Source organism: Armigeres subalbatus, chromosome 2 (assembly GCF_024139115.2).
Source record: "Armigeres subalbatus isolate Guangzhou_Male chromosome 2, GZ_Asu_2, whole genome shotgun sequence".
Classification (NCBI taxonomy): domain Eukaryota; kingdom Metazoa; phylum Arthropoda; class Insecta; order Diptera; family Culicidae; genus Armigeres; species Armigeres subalbatus.
The window spans coordinates 108571196-108583388 of NC_085140.1; the positions used below are offsets into that span (position 1 = coordinate 108571196).

The 12193-nt window shown below is 42.5% G+C and overlaps 1 protein-coding gene across 5 annotated transcripts in view; it reads right to left on the minus strand.

The window, feature by feature from the left end:
* LOC134210642 (uncharacterized) overlaps window positions 1–12193 on the minus strand; it is a 79424-nt gene that overhangs the window by 65086 nt on the left and 2145 nt on the right. For 4 of the 5 annotated variants that reach the window (XM_062686799.1, XM_062686798.1, XM_062686795.1 and 1 more), the window contains exon 2: window positions 1976–2395. The exons of the other annotated variant lie outside the window; for it this stretch is intronic. The gene's annotated coding sequence lies outside the window, so the exon portion shown is untranslated. The remainder of the gene's footprint in view (window positions 1–1975; window positions 2396–12193) is intronic. 5 annotated transcript variants of the gene reach the window in all.

The window sequence follows — 12193 nt, forward strand, 5'->3', positions numbered from 1 at the left end:
CAGAAAACCCCCCCAGACCAATTTTCTGGCTACGCCACTGACGTAGGCCCATCATCTGTGGAAGTCCCGCCTACTTCAGGGCTTCAGAAGGAACTGCACTCAAAATAGATTCACCACCGCACCAAATGTCTTCTTCTTCTTCTTATTGGCATGACATCCCCACACTGGGACAGAGCCGCCTCGCAGCTTAGTGTTCATTAAGCACTTCCACAGTTATTAACTGCGAGGTTTCTAAGCCAGATCACCATTTTTGCATTCGTATATCATGAGGCTAGCACGATGATACTTTTATGCCCAGGGAAGTCGAGTCAATTTCCAATCCGAAAATTGCCTAGACCGGCACCGGGAATCGAACCCAGCCACCCTCAGCATGGTCTTGCTTTGTAGCCGCGCGTCTTTCCACACGGCTAAGGAGGGCCCCTCCGCACCAAATGTGTCATGTACAAAACGCTGATAAGACCGGTAGTCTTCTACGGATATGAAACTTGGACAATGCTCGAGGAGGACTTGCAAGCACTCGGAGTATTCGAGAGACCGGGGCTTAGGACCATCTTTGGCGGTGTGCAAATTCCTCTGCTAACTTGTTTTATGACAAGTCATGATAGTTGTTTTTTAGTGCATCATTGATGCTACTTGCTTTATGAAGTATAAAAATATTTGTTTTTATTTGGATCTGAAATAGATCCCTAATAGGAACAGATATGAAAAAATTGTTGAGATGAATCATAAAACATTAACAAAATATTCCCAAAGATGCCGAGAAGCCTAAAATCTATGTCCCTTCACCACAGCATCTTTCATTCCACTTTCGTCAACAACAAGCAGTTCTTCGGTCTCGGTATATGTGAAACCGGCTGATGGCTACTTGAACCAAGCCTCCGACGAAAATTTTGTGTAATGGCAAACGACAACAAAATGCAATTTGCATTGCTTCATTCCACACCACACTGCCGCCGTCGTACATAACTTTCGTTGCGACCCTGCCTGCTTCTTTTGGTCATGCCGACAGACGTTGGAGGAACCAAGTACAAAATTTCCGTCCCTCGACCAACCGTGATCTTGCATCAATTTTCCACAAAAAAAAATATTTCTAGGTATTTATTCTAGTCTGAACCGCACTAAGAGAACCAATTCAACAAGTAGTTGCCCATAAACGTTTTTGTTTTTGCATCCAGCAGACATTGTGGGAAAATTTAGTAATTTGTTAACACAATCAGCTTCTCACTCAATGCATAATCAGATCGAATAAGAGTCACGTAATGTGGTCACGCGTGGTTATATATTATTGCATCAATCTTTGCCTATATCGTGAACATCACATAGATTACCATAATATGTAATGTAATGTGGACTACACATCCGGCCAGATCCTTGCAATACTTGCAATTAGGGGAAACCGCCAAATGTTGAATGGCTAATTTTGTCGCCTTTTGTTGAACTCCCATAAGAAATGCACGTGTGTTCAACAATAGGCGAAGAAATTAGCCGTTCAACATTTGGCGAATTACCCTATATAATATTTGAAAGCGCACCAAAGCGGAACATAGATAAATGAGGTTAAAAAAGCAAATAAATTAAAGTGTAGGAAAATGTGGACAATAATAATCAGATAGATCTTCCCAATTACTAAGCATTGTTGTCTCAAGTAATGATACTATTTGGCGGATTTATGGACGCTACCGATAGCAGTTGTCCACCATGACGCTGTAATCACACAAAAATGGATTTATTTTTTCGAGGAAATAGATATCTGTTTCTAAATTTTGGCCTCCTTGACCCTTATAGTCAATCGTCCTGTAAGCTTGACTCCGGCCGGGTACCTGCAGCATCGTCACAAGAAGAATAGATTTCGAAAAAAGATCCTTTCTGGGGTCTCTACAACGCAACGTGATGAAGATCGACGTTTTTCGTCATTCGTTCTGTATTGATCGCCGCTTTTTCATTCCCTTCCTTCATTGTCCTTCTTTTCACTTACACTTTATCCCCTCGATCGTCCGGTTGGATCGATCGTCTCCGAAGGGACCCACCGGTCTGTGGGTCGAATAATCACTTCAGCTGCTGGTGGTAACTGAACTCTGGGATTCCGCTGGACAACACACTACGAGAGCACTACATTGTATTGAAGTCTCTTACACTACACCGTACCGGACCAGGTCAAACACAACGAAATGACAATTTTTCCGACGTTCACTTAGGGGATTCAATTCCCTTTTTTTTTCGATGATAAATTTCTTTTCCTTCGATGGGTGACTTGCCTCTCACTTCGGGTGCACAACCTGGTGGCTGGATGTTGTTTCTCGCTTGATTGACCAAACTGGTTTATTTTACACTGCGCCAGACCAGATCAACCAACCAGCATCAGCATCGGCAAACGGTCACAACCTCATTGAATACACTAGGTGAGAAAATAAATTGAATTTCATAATCATTCACGCAGCTGAAACTTGTGGCTGAAAGCGGTGCTGATTTTAGAAATGAGATATATTTGAATTCCTAAATACATTCCAATACAGCTACAACTTCGAAGAGCTGTAAATGACTCTGATTCAAGTCATTTACAGCTCTTTAAAGTCAGCATTTTCTGTAAGGTTTTACGTGCCCTTGCTAGCCCCTTATATCTTAAGATTTCAAGCTCATTTGTTACGATATTTTTTTAAATAGAAAGTCAATTTTTATACACACAGGGCTCTTCTACTTTTAATATACATAGGGTTATTGCTCCTTGAACTCATAACATGTGCCATTGTCCATTTTACCATTATCAATAACAACTGAAGACGAAGAATTTGAGCACAAATTGTTTTGCGAAAGAAAAAAGAAGAAAAAGGAAGTGAATAACAACCCAACAAACATTACATGCTGAAAAAGACGAGCTCGGTGGTCTAGTGGCTACTACTTCTGGCTTATAAGCAGAAGGTCGTGGGTTCAATTCCAGGCTCGTCCCTTTCCTACTTTGTATTTCTATCTTAGCTCTTGCTGTGTTTCACATTATACCAAAAGGATTACCTTCCACACTAATAATTCCAAAAATCTTTGGTAAGACATTATTGAATTTTAAAAATTTGATAACCTAGATTGAAACAAGCGCCCTAATCGCTTCCTGTTCCGAGTGCAGGCAACGGACCCTAAACCTATCTTTACACTCACCAGTGTACCAGTCACACGTGCACTGTTTTTATCCCGGCCAGACGATGAACCTCAGATGTTCTGGTCTGGTCTGGTGTTCATGATCACCCGCAGTTTGAGATGGTGGGTTTTGACGCAACTCTCCCAGACCGGCATGCCGTAATCGATCACGAGGAGAATGATTTGCTTGTAAACAGCAAGCTTATTTTTCAGGGACAATGACGACCGACTAAGGTAGTCGGCCTCATTGGCCCATTCCATAGTCGTGCCATTGAGAATAATTTTGCAGTCCTCATGCGGAACAAGTTTAGGGGATTTAGGGTGGGAAAAAGTGACGACCTGGGTCTTCGTCGCGTTGATACAGATCTTCTACTCTGTCAGGGCATCCAAGCTTCGTTGGAGTTTTGCCACTAGCGCTCTGATCACTCTACCTAGACGATGGAGGTGTCATCTGTGAAAAGAGACAGAATGCCGCCTTCTGGAGGTTCTGGCATGTCGGAGGTGTACAAATTGAAAAGCAGGGGCCCGATGATACTGCCCATGGGGACGCTTGCGACGATGTTGTGCGCATTTGAACTCGCCTGCTGATTGAAACCAGGAATGTCCTGGCCAAGAGGTAATTGTTGATGATTTGCACCAGGTAGCTGGGAAGATTGTAGTAGGGACGTTCCGATACTTCCGATATATCGGAATATCGATATTTTTGTTTCGATATCCGATATTTTTGTATCGATATTTTGCTTTCAATATATCGGTCATATCGATATTTTTGCTTTCGATATCGATATATTGAATCAGTACAAAGAAACGCAAAAATAACAATTTCATTGTATTTTGTGAAAGAAAATTCTTCAAAATGGATCTGAAATGCCATATTTTTAATGGGCGCGGATGATGTGAAGTGTGCGCTGCCATCACAAGTAGCTTTGGAAACTAGACACTTTGAATTTACGCGCTTTGTGCAACATTTGTCATGCCGCTGGTCCTGCGGATAAGTTTTCCACATTTATTCTCCACATTAATGATTACGAAAGTTGTCATTTTGTTGCAAGGCACAATACACAAGTTTGATAAATTTGTGTTCATGGCTTGTTATGATTCGAAACAATGTTTGCCTTTCTTTTATTGTTGTTCATTATCTATCGAGAGCGATTTGTGCAAATACTGCCCGTAGGATTTATGAGAGTTTCCTTACAAAATTTTACAGGTTTTCTGATGTTAATTCTGATTTTTTTTTTTCTGATGGAACTTTTTGCGTGAATTTTGAAGAATGCCCGTGAAAGTTTAAAAGAAATTTTCTTCAAAGTTGAGAATATTTCAATGGATTTTAAGAAAATTCTGAATCTTATTTGAAAATTAAATTGAAACTAAAAAAAAACATCCGTGGAAATTTAGAAGAGAGAATTTTCTGTAGAATAGCCCGAAGATCAATACAACAAAATTGTCAGCAAATTTCTCGAAACTCGAGTAATCGATTTTTTCGAGCGAACGGAAAATAGTGAGGTCAGTATCATGCCGAAAACGCCACCGCCACCGGCTAAAACTACGACTAATGCTGCCGCCGATGATTGTTAGACTAACACACTCTAGAAGCAGATTGGGTTAAGTAATAGAAAAAAGTCATTTCTAATAATTATTGTAAAGAGGTAATACGATAGTAATTGAATAACAACAACAAATATATTCTAAATATTTTCATTTTTGAAATATCATATGATTTTCCGATATATCGATATTTTCATTCCAATATATCGGTGATATCGATACTTTGATTCGATTATCATATCGATATTTTGAAGTATCGGAACGTCCCTAGATTGTAGTATTGTTGTTTGTGCACCAGGCCATCATGCCATACATTGTCGAATGCCTTCTCAACATCGAGTAAGGCCATGGCGGATGTTTTAGAGACAGACTTGTCAGACTGAAACGCGAAGCTAAACGGATAGGACTAGTCATCAACACGTCGAAGACGAAGTACATGATAGGAAGAGGCTCAAGCGTGGTCAATGTATGTATGCCACCCACCACGAGTTTCTATCGGTGGTGACGAAATCAAGGTGGTTGAAGAATTCGTGTACTTGGGCTCACTGGTGACCGCCGATAACGATACCAGCAGAGAAATTCGGAGACGCATAGTGGCTGGAGATCGTAAGTACTTTGGACTCCGCAAGACGCTCCGATCGAATAGAGTTCGCCGCCGTACCAAACTGACTATCTACAAAACGCTTATAAGACCGGTAGTTCTCTACGGACACGAGACCTGGAAGTTTTCGAAAGGAAAGTGTTGCATACCATCTATGGTGGGGTGCAGATGCAAGAGAGTTGGTGAGGTACATGGAGGAGGCGAATGAATCACGAGTTGCACCAGCTGTTGGGAGAACCATCCATCGTTCACACCGCGAAAATCAGAAGACTGCGGTGGGCCGGGCACGTAGCCAGAATGTCGGACAGTAATCCGGTGAAAATGGTTCTCGACAACGATCCGACGGGAACAAGAAGGCGAGGTGCACAGCGAGCAAGGTGGATCGATCAGGTGGAGGACGATTTGCGGACCCTCCGCAGACTGCGTGGTTGGCGAAGTGCGGCCATGGACCGAGATGAATGGAGAAGACTTTTATGTGCAGCACAGGCCACTCCGGCCTTAGTCTGGTAATAAACAAATAAACAACTTGCAGGCTCATTATCTGTTTATTGATTTCAAAACAGCGTACGATTCAGTGAAACGAAATAAATTATAGCAAATTGAGCAAGAACGTGGTTTTCCCGCGAAAGTAATACACCCATTTCGAGTAACGTTGGTTGATCGAAATCAAGTGCAAGGGTGGCGGATCATTTGTAACATGATCGCACATGCCTGGGCTTTCAGAACTATATCGATATTACCGAGGTTGACCGCCGACCGGTTGAACGATATCGACGTTACCCGCAAGGAGGCAAGGCATGTAGCAGCTACGAATAGGGCTTATTACGGACTTCGCAAGCAGCTTACGTCCCGTAGTCTGCGAACGAAGACGAAATTTGCGCTGATTCTTCTGGTGCCTGTACACGGTCATAAACCATGGATATCGAAGGAGGCTGATCGGAGATCTTCCGGAGTACTTGAACGTAAGATGCTGCGGACAATGATCGGCGGTAAGCATGACAATGGCGCCTGGTGGCGTCGCAAGAATAACGTGTGCCAGGCGTATAAACGGATGGATATTATCAAGCTTATACAAAACGGAAGACTACGGTAGCTGGACAAGTTGTTCATATGCCGTAAGAGCGTCAATCGGAGATAATATTCAATACAATAGAGAACTTAGAAGAAGCCGTTGGCTTCGCGGTAGGCCACGTACACAATGGCTATTTGAAGTAAAAAAGGACCAGAGGGCGCTGAACTTCAGGTCAGGTCAACTAGAAGCGATTGGCCCAGGGTCGAGTTCAGTGGAGAAGGATACTCCATTATCCCTAATGATTCTTCAAAATGTGATTAAGGTCTGGAGTATTGGATATAGGATACACAAAAAAGTGGTTTCAAGATATTATTTCCAGCTCGGGTCAGCTCTTTGGAACGGGATTTTGGAAGGAGTCCTGACAATACGCCTGCGCAGGAAAGATCAATTCGCGGGTTAAACTGCAAAGTGGTTCAGCCATTGGAGTTCGACGTCTAAAGAAACCGTGAAAAATGAAGCGGGTGTTCCGTCTGATGGCTGTACGAATCGCGAGCGCGATATCGTTGGAGACAGTAAGCGATATTGCAAGGATAATGCCCATCTGGATCACCCTGGCAGTCAACATCGAGGACCATCAGCACAGAGACACCAAAAATTGTGGAAAAGATGGTGAGATGTGACAGCTGGAAGAAAGAAAAATGAACCCACCAGCACATCCCAAACCTGGCGATGTGAATGAACAGAAAGCATGAAGAAGTAAACTTTCACCCGATGCAATCCTTGTCAGACCACGGCTGCATCAGGAAATGATGTCCCTGGAGTGTGAGAACGTTCTACATCTACATAAAGGAGTACAAAACGAAATACCGGGGTTGAGAATGTCGACAAAGAAATATATCGAAAGGAAAGCTCATGCAATGCAGTCGACAGTGCCAGTGTAGTCACGTGCACATTATCCCAGTTGCAGAGGAAATGGCACAACGCTCAACTAGATCGTGTAGATCACAAATAACGAGTGGTCACTAAAAAACTGGAATTTCAATACTTCAATACTTTTCTGTGAGAACATTCATGCTTTCAGAGAAATATTTACTTATGTAAATGAATACTTAGAACCGATGTGCTTCAGTAAAGGTGTGGGCCAAAGTCCTCTAAGTCTGTAGTAGTCGGAAAAATAATGTAAACGAAGCCACCCACAGTGGGCGGGCGGAATGAAACGTCACGTCTGTTATAAAAATTGTACTGAGTATGCCAGACGTGACGTCACATTCGGTCGCCTTCGGTCATCTTCGGCAACCCAGCTGAGAGTTTCTCTCTCAAAAGAGCGAATTTTCGTTGAACAAATACTACTTGAGGGTTTGGCCCACACCTCGATGTGCTTTACTACAGGTGTGGGCCAAACCCTCAAGTAGTATTTGTTCAACGAAAATTCGCTCTTTTGAGAGAGAAACTCTCAGCTGGGTTGCCGAAGATGACCGAAGGCGACCGAATGTGACGTCACGTCTGGCATACTCAGTACAATTTTTATAACAGACGTGACGTTTCATTCCGCCCGCCCACTGTGGGTGGCTTCGTTTACATTATTTTTCCGACTACTACAGACTTAGAGGACTTTGGCCCACACCTTTACTGAAGCACATCGCCCACACCTGTAGTAAAGCACATCGACTTAGAACATTCAGAATATTGTCACTCACACACTTTTACTCCAACATGTTCAGTTGTTTAAAACAGGGATGATGCGCGCCGCATTGTGCAATTTTTTCAAGCGAAAAAAGATCGTGGGAAAAGTACACGGTGGACAATTTTGAACGTGAAAATGTTTCGAAAGCTGATAAAGGATTTTAAGTAGACCGAGCTCCATTGTATTCAAAGGAGATTAGAAAGCCAAAGACACGAAGCAATTTATCAATAGTATCAGAAGCATCATCCGGAAATGGCCGCCGTCCAACGGTCATGTGATACCTGCAAGATTAAACTACGCCGCACGGCGGATCACGGACCATATGCTATTATTCATTAATCTAAGTTTAAAGACTAAGGCCAACTCTTTATATAACTTATATCAGATTAAACTGTACTTCTTTGTAGTTTTCTTCCCGAGCCATTCTTTTTATTCTCGCTATTTAGTGGCCACCCGTTAGGTCATCAGTTACGGATCGTCATCCCAACAAACATTGGAGGTGGGTAAAGCCATTATTTTGCCAAAAGTAGTCTTCTTCGGCTAAAAAACTAGCTTATTCAGCTAAAATTGTTTGTTGGGATGGAACCAGTGAACCGGACACTTTGTTCCACAGAACTTTAAGAGTCGACCTTGGCAACCGGATGATTGGTTGACAAATACAGTACAGTACGGTCATCCACATGCATGGATAGATCAAGGACCAGTCCTTATCAGCACAACGTATCTATTCCTCCGATGTAATATGTAATATGTGGTCTCAGACGAGTTCTAGATAAGAAACACAAAACAAAAGAATATGGTGGGACCAACATTACTAATAACAGAACCTCTGAAGTAGAAGGCGTATTTTGCGGTTCCTGGGGACAGATAAGGTTTTTCCTCCCAACGCAGGAAAAGGCAATGGTCCAAGCAACATCTTCCTAAAATCATTTTCTATCCATCAAAGCACATCAAAGTTAAATGACAATGACAAAAAAAAAATTAAGCAAAAACAAAACCGAGTTAGTTTTTCAACAAATTGTCACCTATATGGATTCGCTTTATGCGTTATACACATTGTACTCTGTGTTTCGTCTTCGACTTTCTTGATAAGATACCAATTTGGTTTCATCGTTGCTGTTCATATTAATGCTGAAGTTGTAGAGTGCATTATCTTAATTTGCAATGGCTTCAGTTAAGATAGCTCAAATCAATCTTCAGCATAAAAGAACAGCAACGATTAATCTTTGTAGACTTATGCAAAATGGCAAATCCCAAGTGGCTTTGGTGCAGGAACCCTATTTCCGCAAGGGTAGCTTCTACCTAGGTAACCTAGTGAACCCGGTTTTTGCTGCTTTCAGTAAAGAAATGGCAAACTCTCGATCAATGCCGCGTGCATGTGTGCTTGTTAACAATGCTATTGTTGCTACACTTATCTCTGAACTAACAACCAGAGATGTATGTGCTGTCACAATTGATGCAACTGGCGGAACCCCGTCAGGAAATACGTCTATTGTTCGGTTTATCTACCACATGATGAACCATCCCCTACGGATGCTTTCAAACGAGTTGTCATATATTGCACTTCAAAAGGCCTTCCGCTAATTGTCGGCAGTGATGCTAATGCTCATCACATCATCTGGGGTAGCTCGGATATCAATCTGAGAGGCTCCAGCTTGATGGAATACTTAAGTAGTACCGAACTTAGTTTACTTAACATAGGCAATCGCCCAACCTTTATGGTATCTAATAGAGCAGAAGTGTTAGACATAACCCTTTGCTCCAATAGAATCAGTCACGAATTGACGAATTGGCATGTGTCAGATGAGGAATCGATATCTGACCATCGCTACATCTACTTTGATCATTTGAATGTTACTTCGCAGACCTTGCGTTTTAGAAATCCCCGTTCAACAAACTGGGATCTTTACACAGAGTTGCTCTCTACCAAATTTCATGGATATCTACCTTCAATAGAAACTCCTACCGACTTGGATGATGCAGTTGATACTACAACGTTGCACATCGTGGAAGCTTTCGAAGAAGCTTGCCCTTTACGTTCTGTAAAACCTCAAGAGGAACCCCTTGGTGGAATTCCGATTTGGCTAAGCTAAGGAAGCAGTGCAGAAGGAGTTGGAACAGACGCCATTCAGCAGGGACGGATTCTTTCAAGTTGGCTCGCAAAGCTTACAAGAAGGCTCTACGATCTGCTGAACGATCCGGCTGGAAAAACCTTTGTGCAAATGTTTCCAATTTGAGTGAAGCCAGTCGATTGAATAAAATTCTTGCGAGATCCAAGGATTTCCAAGTTGGCGAAATTCGCAAGCCAAATGGCGACTACACTTCTTCTGATGAAGAATCGTTAGAGCACTTATTTGATACGCACTTCCCTGGATGTGTCGATATAACATCTTCGGATGATCCTGATGTATCTCATGTGGTTATGGGTCTTGGGCTCAAGCACGTAGAATCATAACTACTGAATCGATTCAATGGGCATAACAGTTTTGCTCCTACAAATCTCCAGGGAGGATGGGATTTATCCCGTTCTACTTCAGAGGTTTTGAACATATCAAACATGTTTTGAAAAAGCTTTTAGTATGCAGTTTTGCTACTGGGTATATTCCCATATCCTGGCGGGATGTCACTGTAAAGTTTATCCCAAAAGGAGGACGTGCTTCGTATGAAGAAGCAAAGAGTTTTAGACCCATCAGTCTGACCTCATTTCTTCTGAAATGCTTAGAACGTATTATCGATCATCACATTCGTGATGACTGTTTGGCAAACATGCCTCTTCATGTTAATCAACATGCTTACCAATCTGGAAAGTCCACCGTGACTCTTCTACACAAGGTTGTGTACGATATCGAGAAAGCATTCGCTCAAAAGCAATCGTGCTTGGGTGCTTTCTTAGATATTGAAGGTGCTTTCGACAACGTGTCTTTCGATGCGATATTGGAAGCCGCACGTTGTCATGGGCTACCTAATATTATTACCAAATGGATTCACCAGATGCTTAAAACCCGACATCTCTACTCGACATTACGTCAAGCAGCGATTAGGAAATTAAGTGTCTGCGGATGCCCTCAAGGGGAGTATTATCTCCACTTTTGTGGAATCTCGTTGCAGATACGCTATTGAGGTTACTCAATAATGGCGGTTTTCCTACCTATTGATTTGCCGACGACTATCTTACATTGATAGTGGGTTTTGTGCATTACTACCTTATTCGACCTGATGCAAAATGCTCTTCAGGTAGTTGAAATTTGGTGTCGCCAGTATGGCCTTTCGGTCAATCCGAATAAAACATCTATTGTTCTTTTCACGGAAAAACGTAATCGTAATGGTATTCGTCCATTACATCTTTTTGGTTCTGAAATCAATGTAACTGATCAAGTAAAGTATGTGGGTCTAATTTTGGATTCAAAGCTTTCCTGGACTCCTAACATTGAGTTCAGAATCAAAAGGCGTGTATAACTTTCGGCCAATGCCGACGAACCTTTGGTAAAACTTGGGGTCTTAAACCCAAATATATCAAATGGATTTACACAACAGTTGTACGACCAATTTTGGCTTATGGATGTCTTGTGTGGTGGCAAAGGGGAAGTGAGGACAATTCAGTCTAAATTAGGCCATCTTCAAAGGATGTGCCTAATGGCAATGACTGGTGCGTTCTCTTCAACTCCCACGGCAGCTCTCGAAGTTCTCTTCGACGTGGCCCCACTACACATACATCTCAAACAAGAAGCATTTTCTTGTACTTACCGACTATGGGTACTCGGTTTTATGGAAGAGAATCCTGTAAACCGCAGTTCTACACACACTTCGTTGTTACCGCTTATGGTTAATTGGGACAAAATTGTCCTTGCTCCAAGTGATCTCACACACGTTAGTAGTTTTCCTTATAGGACATTTTCAACACAATTCCCCTCGCGGGATGAGTGGACATCTGGCTATTTGGAGAGAAGTATGTCGGACAGCATTGTTTGTTACACTGACGGCTCCCTCCTCGAAGGTAGAGCAGGTGCAGGCGTCTATTCGCGTGAGCTGAGATTGGAACAGTCACACTCACTGGGTACACACTGCACTGTCTTTCAAGCGGAAATATTTGCCATCATGTGTGGAGTGCAATCTGCACTGCAGCAACGCATTATGGGCAAAGTAATATACTTCTGTTCAGATAGCCAAGCAGCTATTAAAGCTCTCGCCTCGGCCAACTCAAGGTCGAAGTCAGTAATCGCATGTC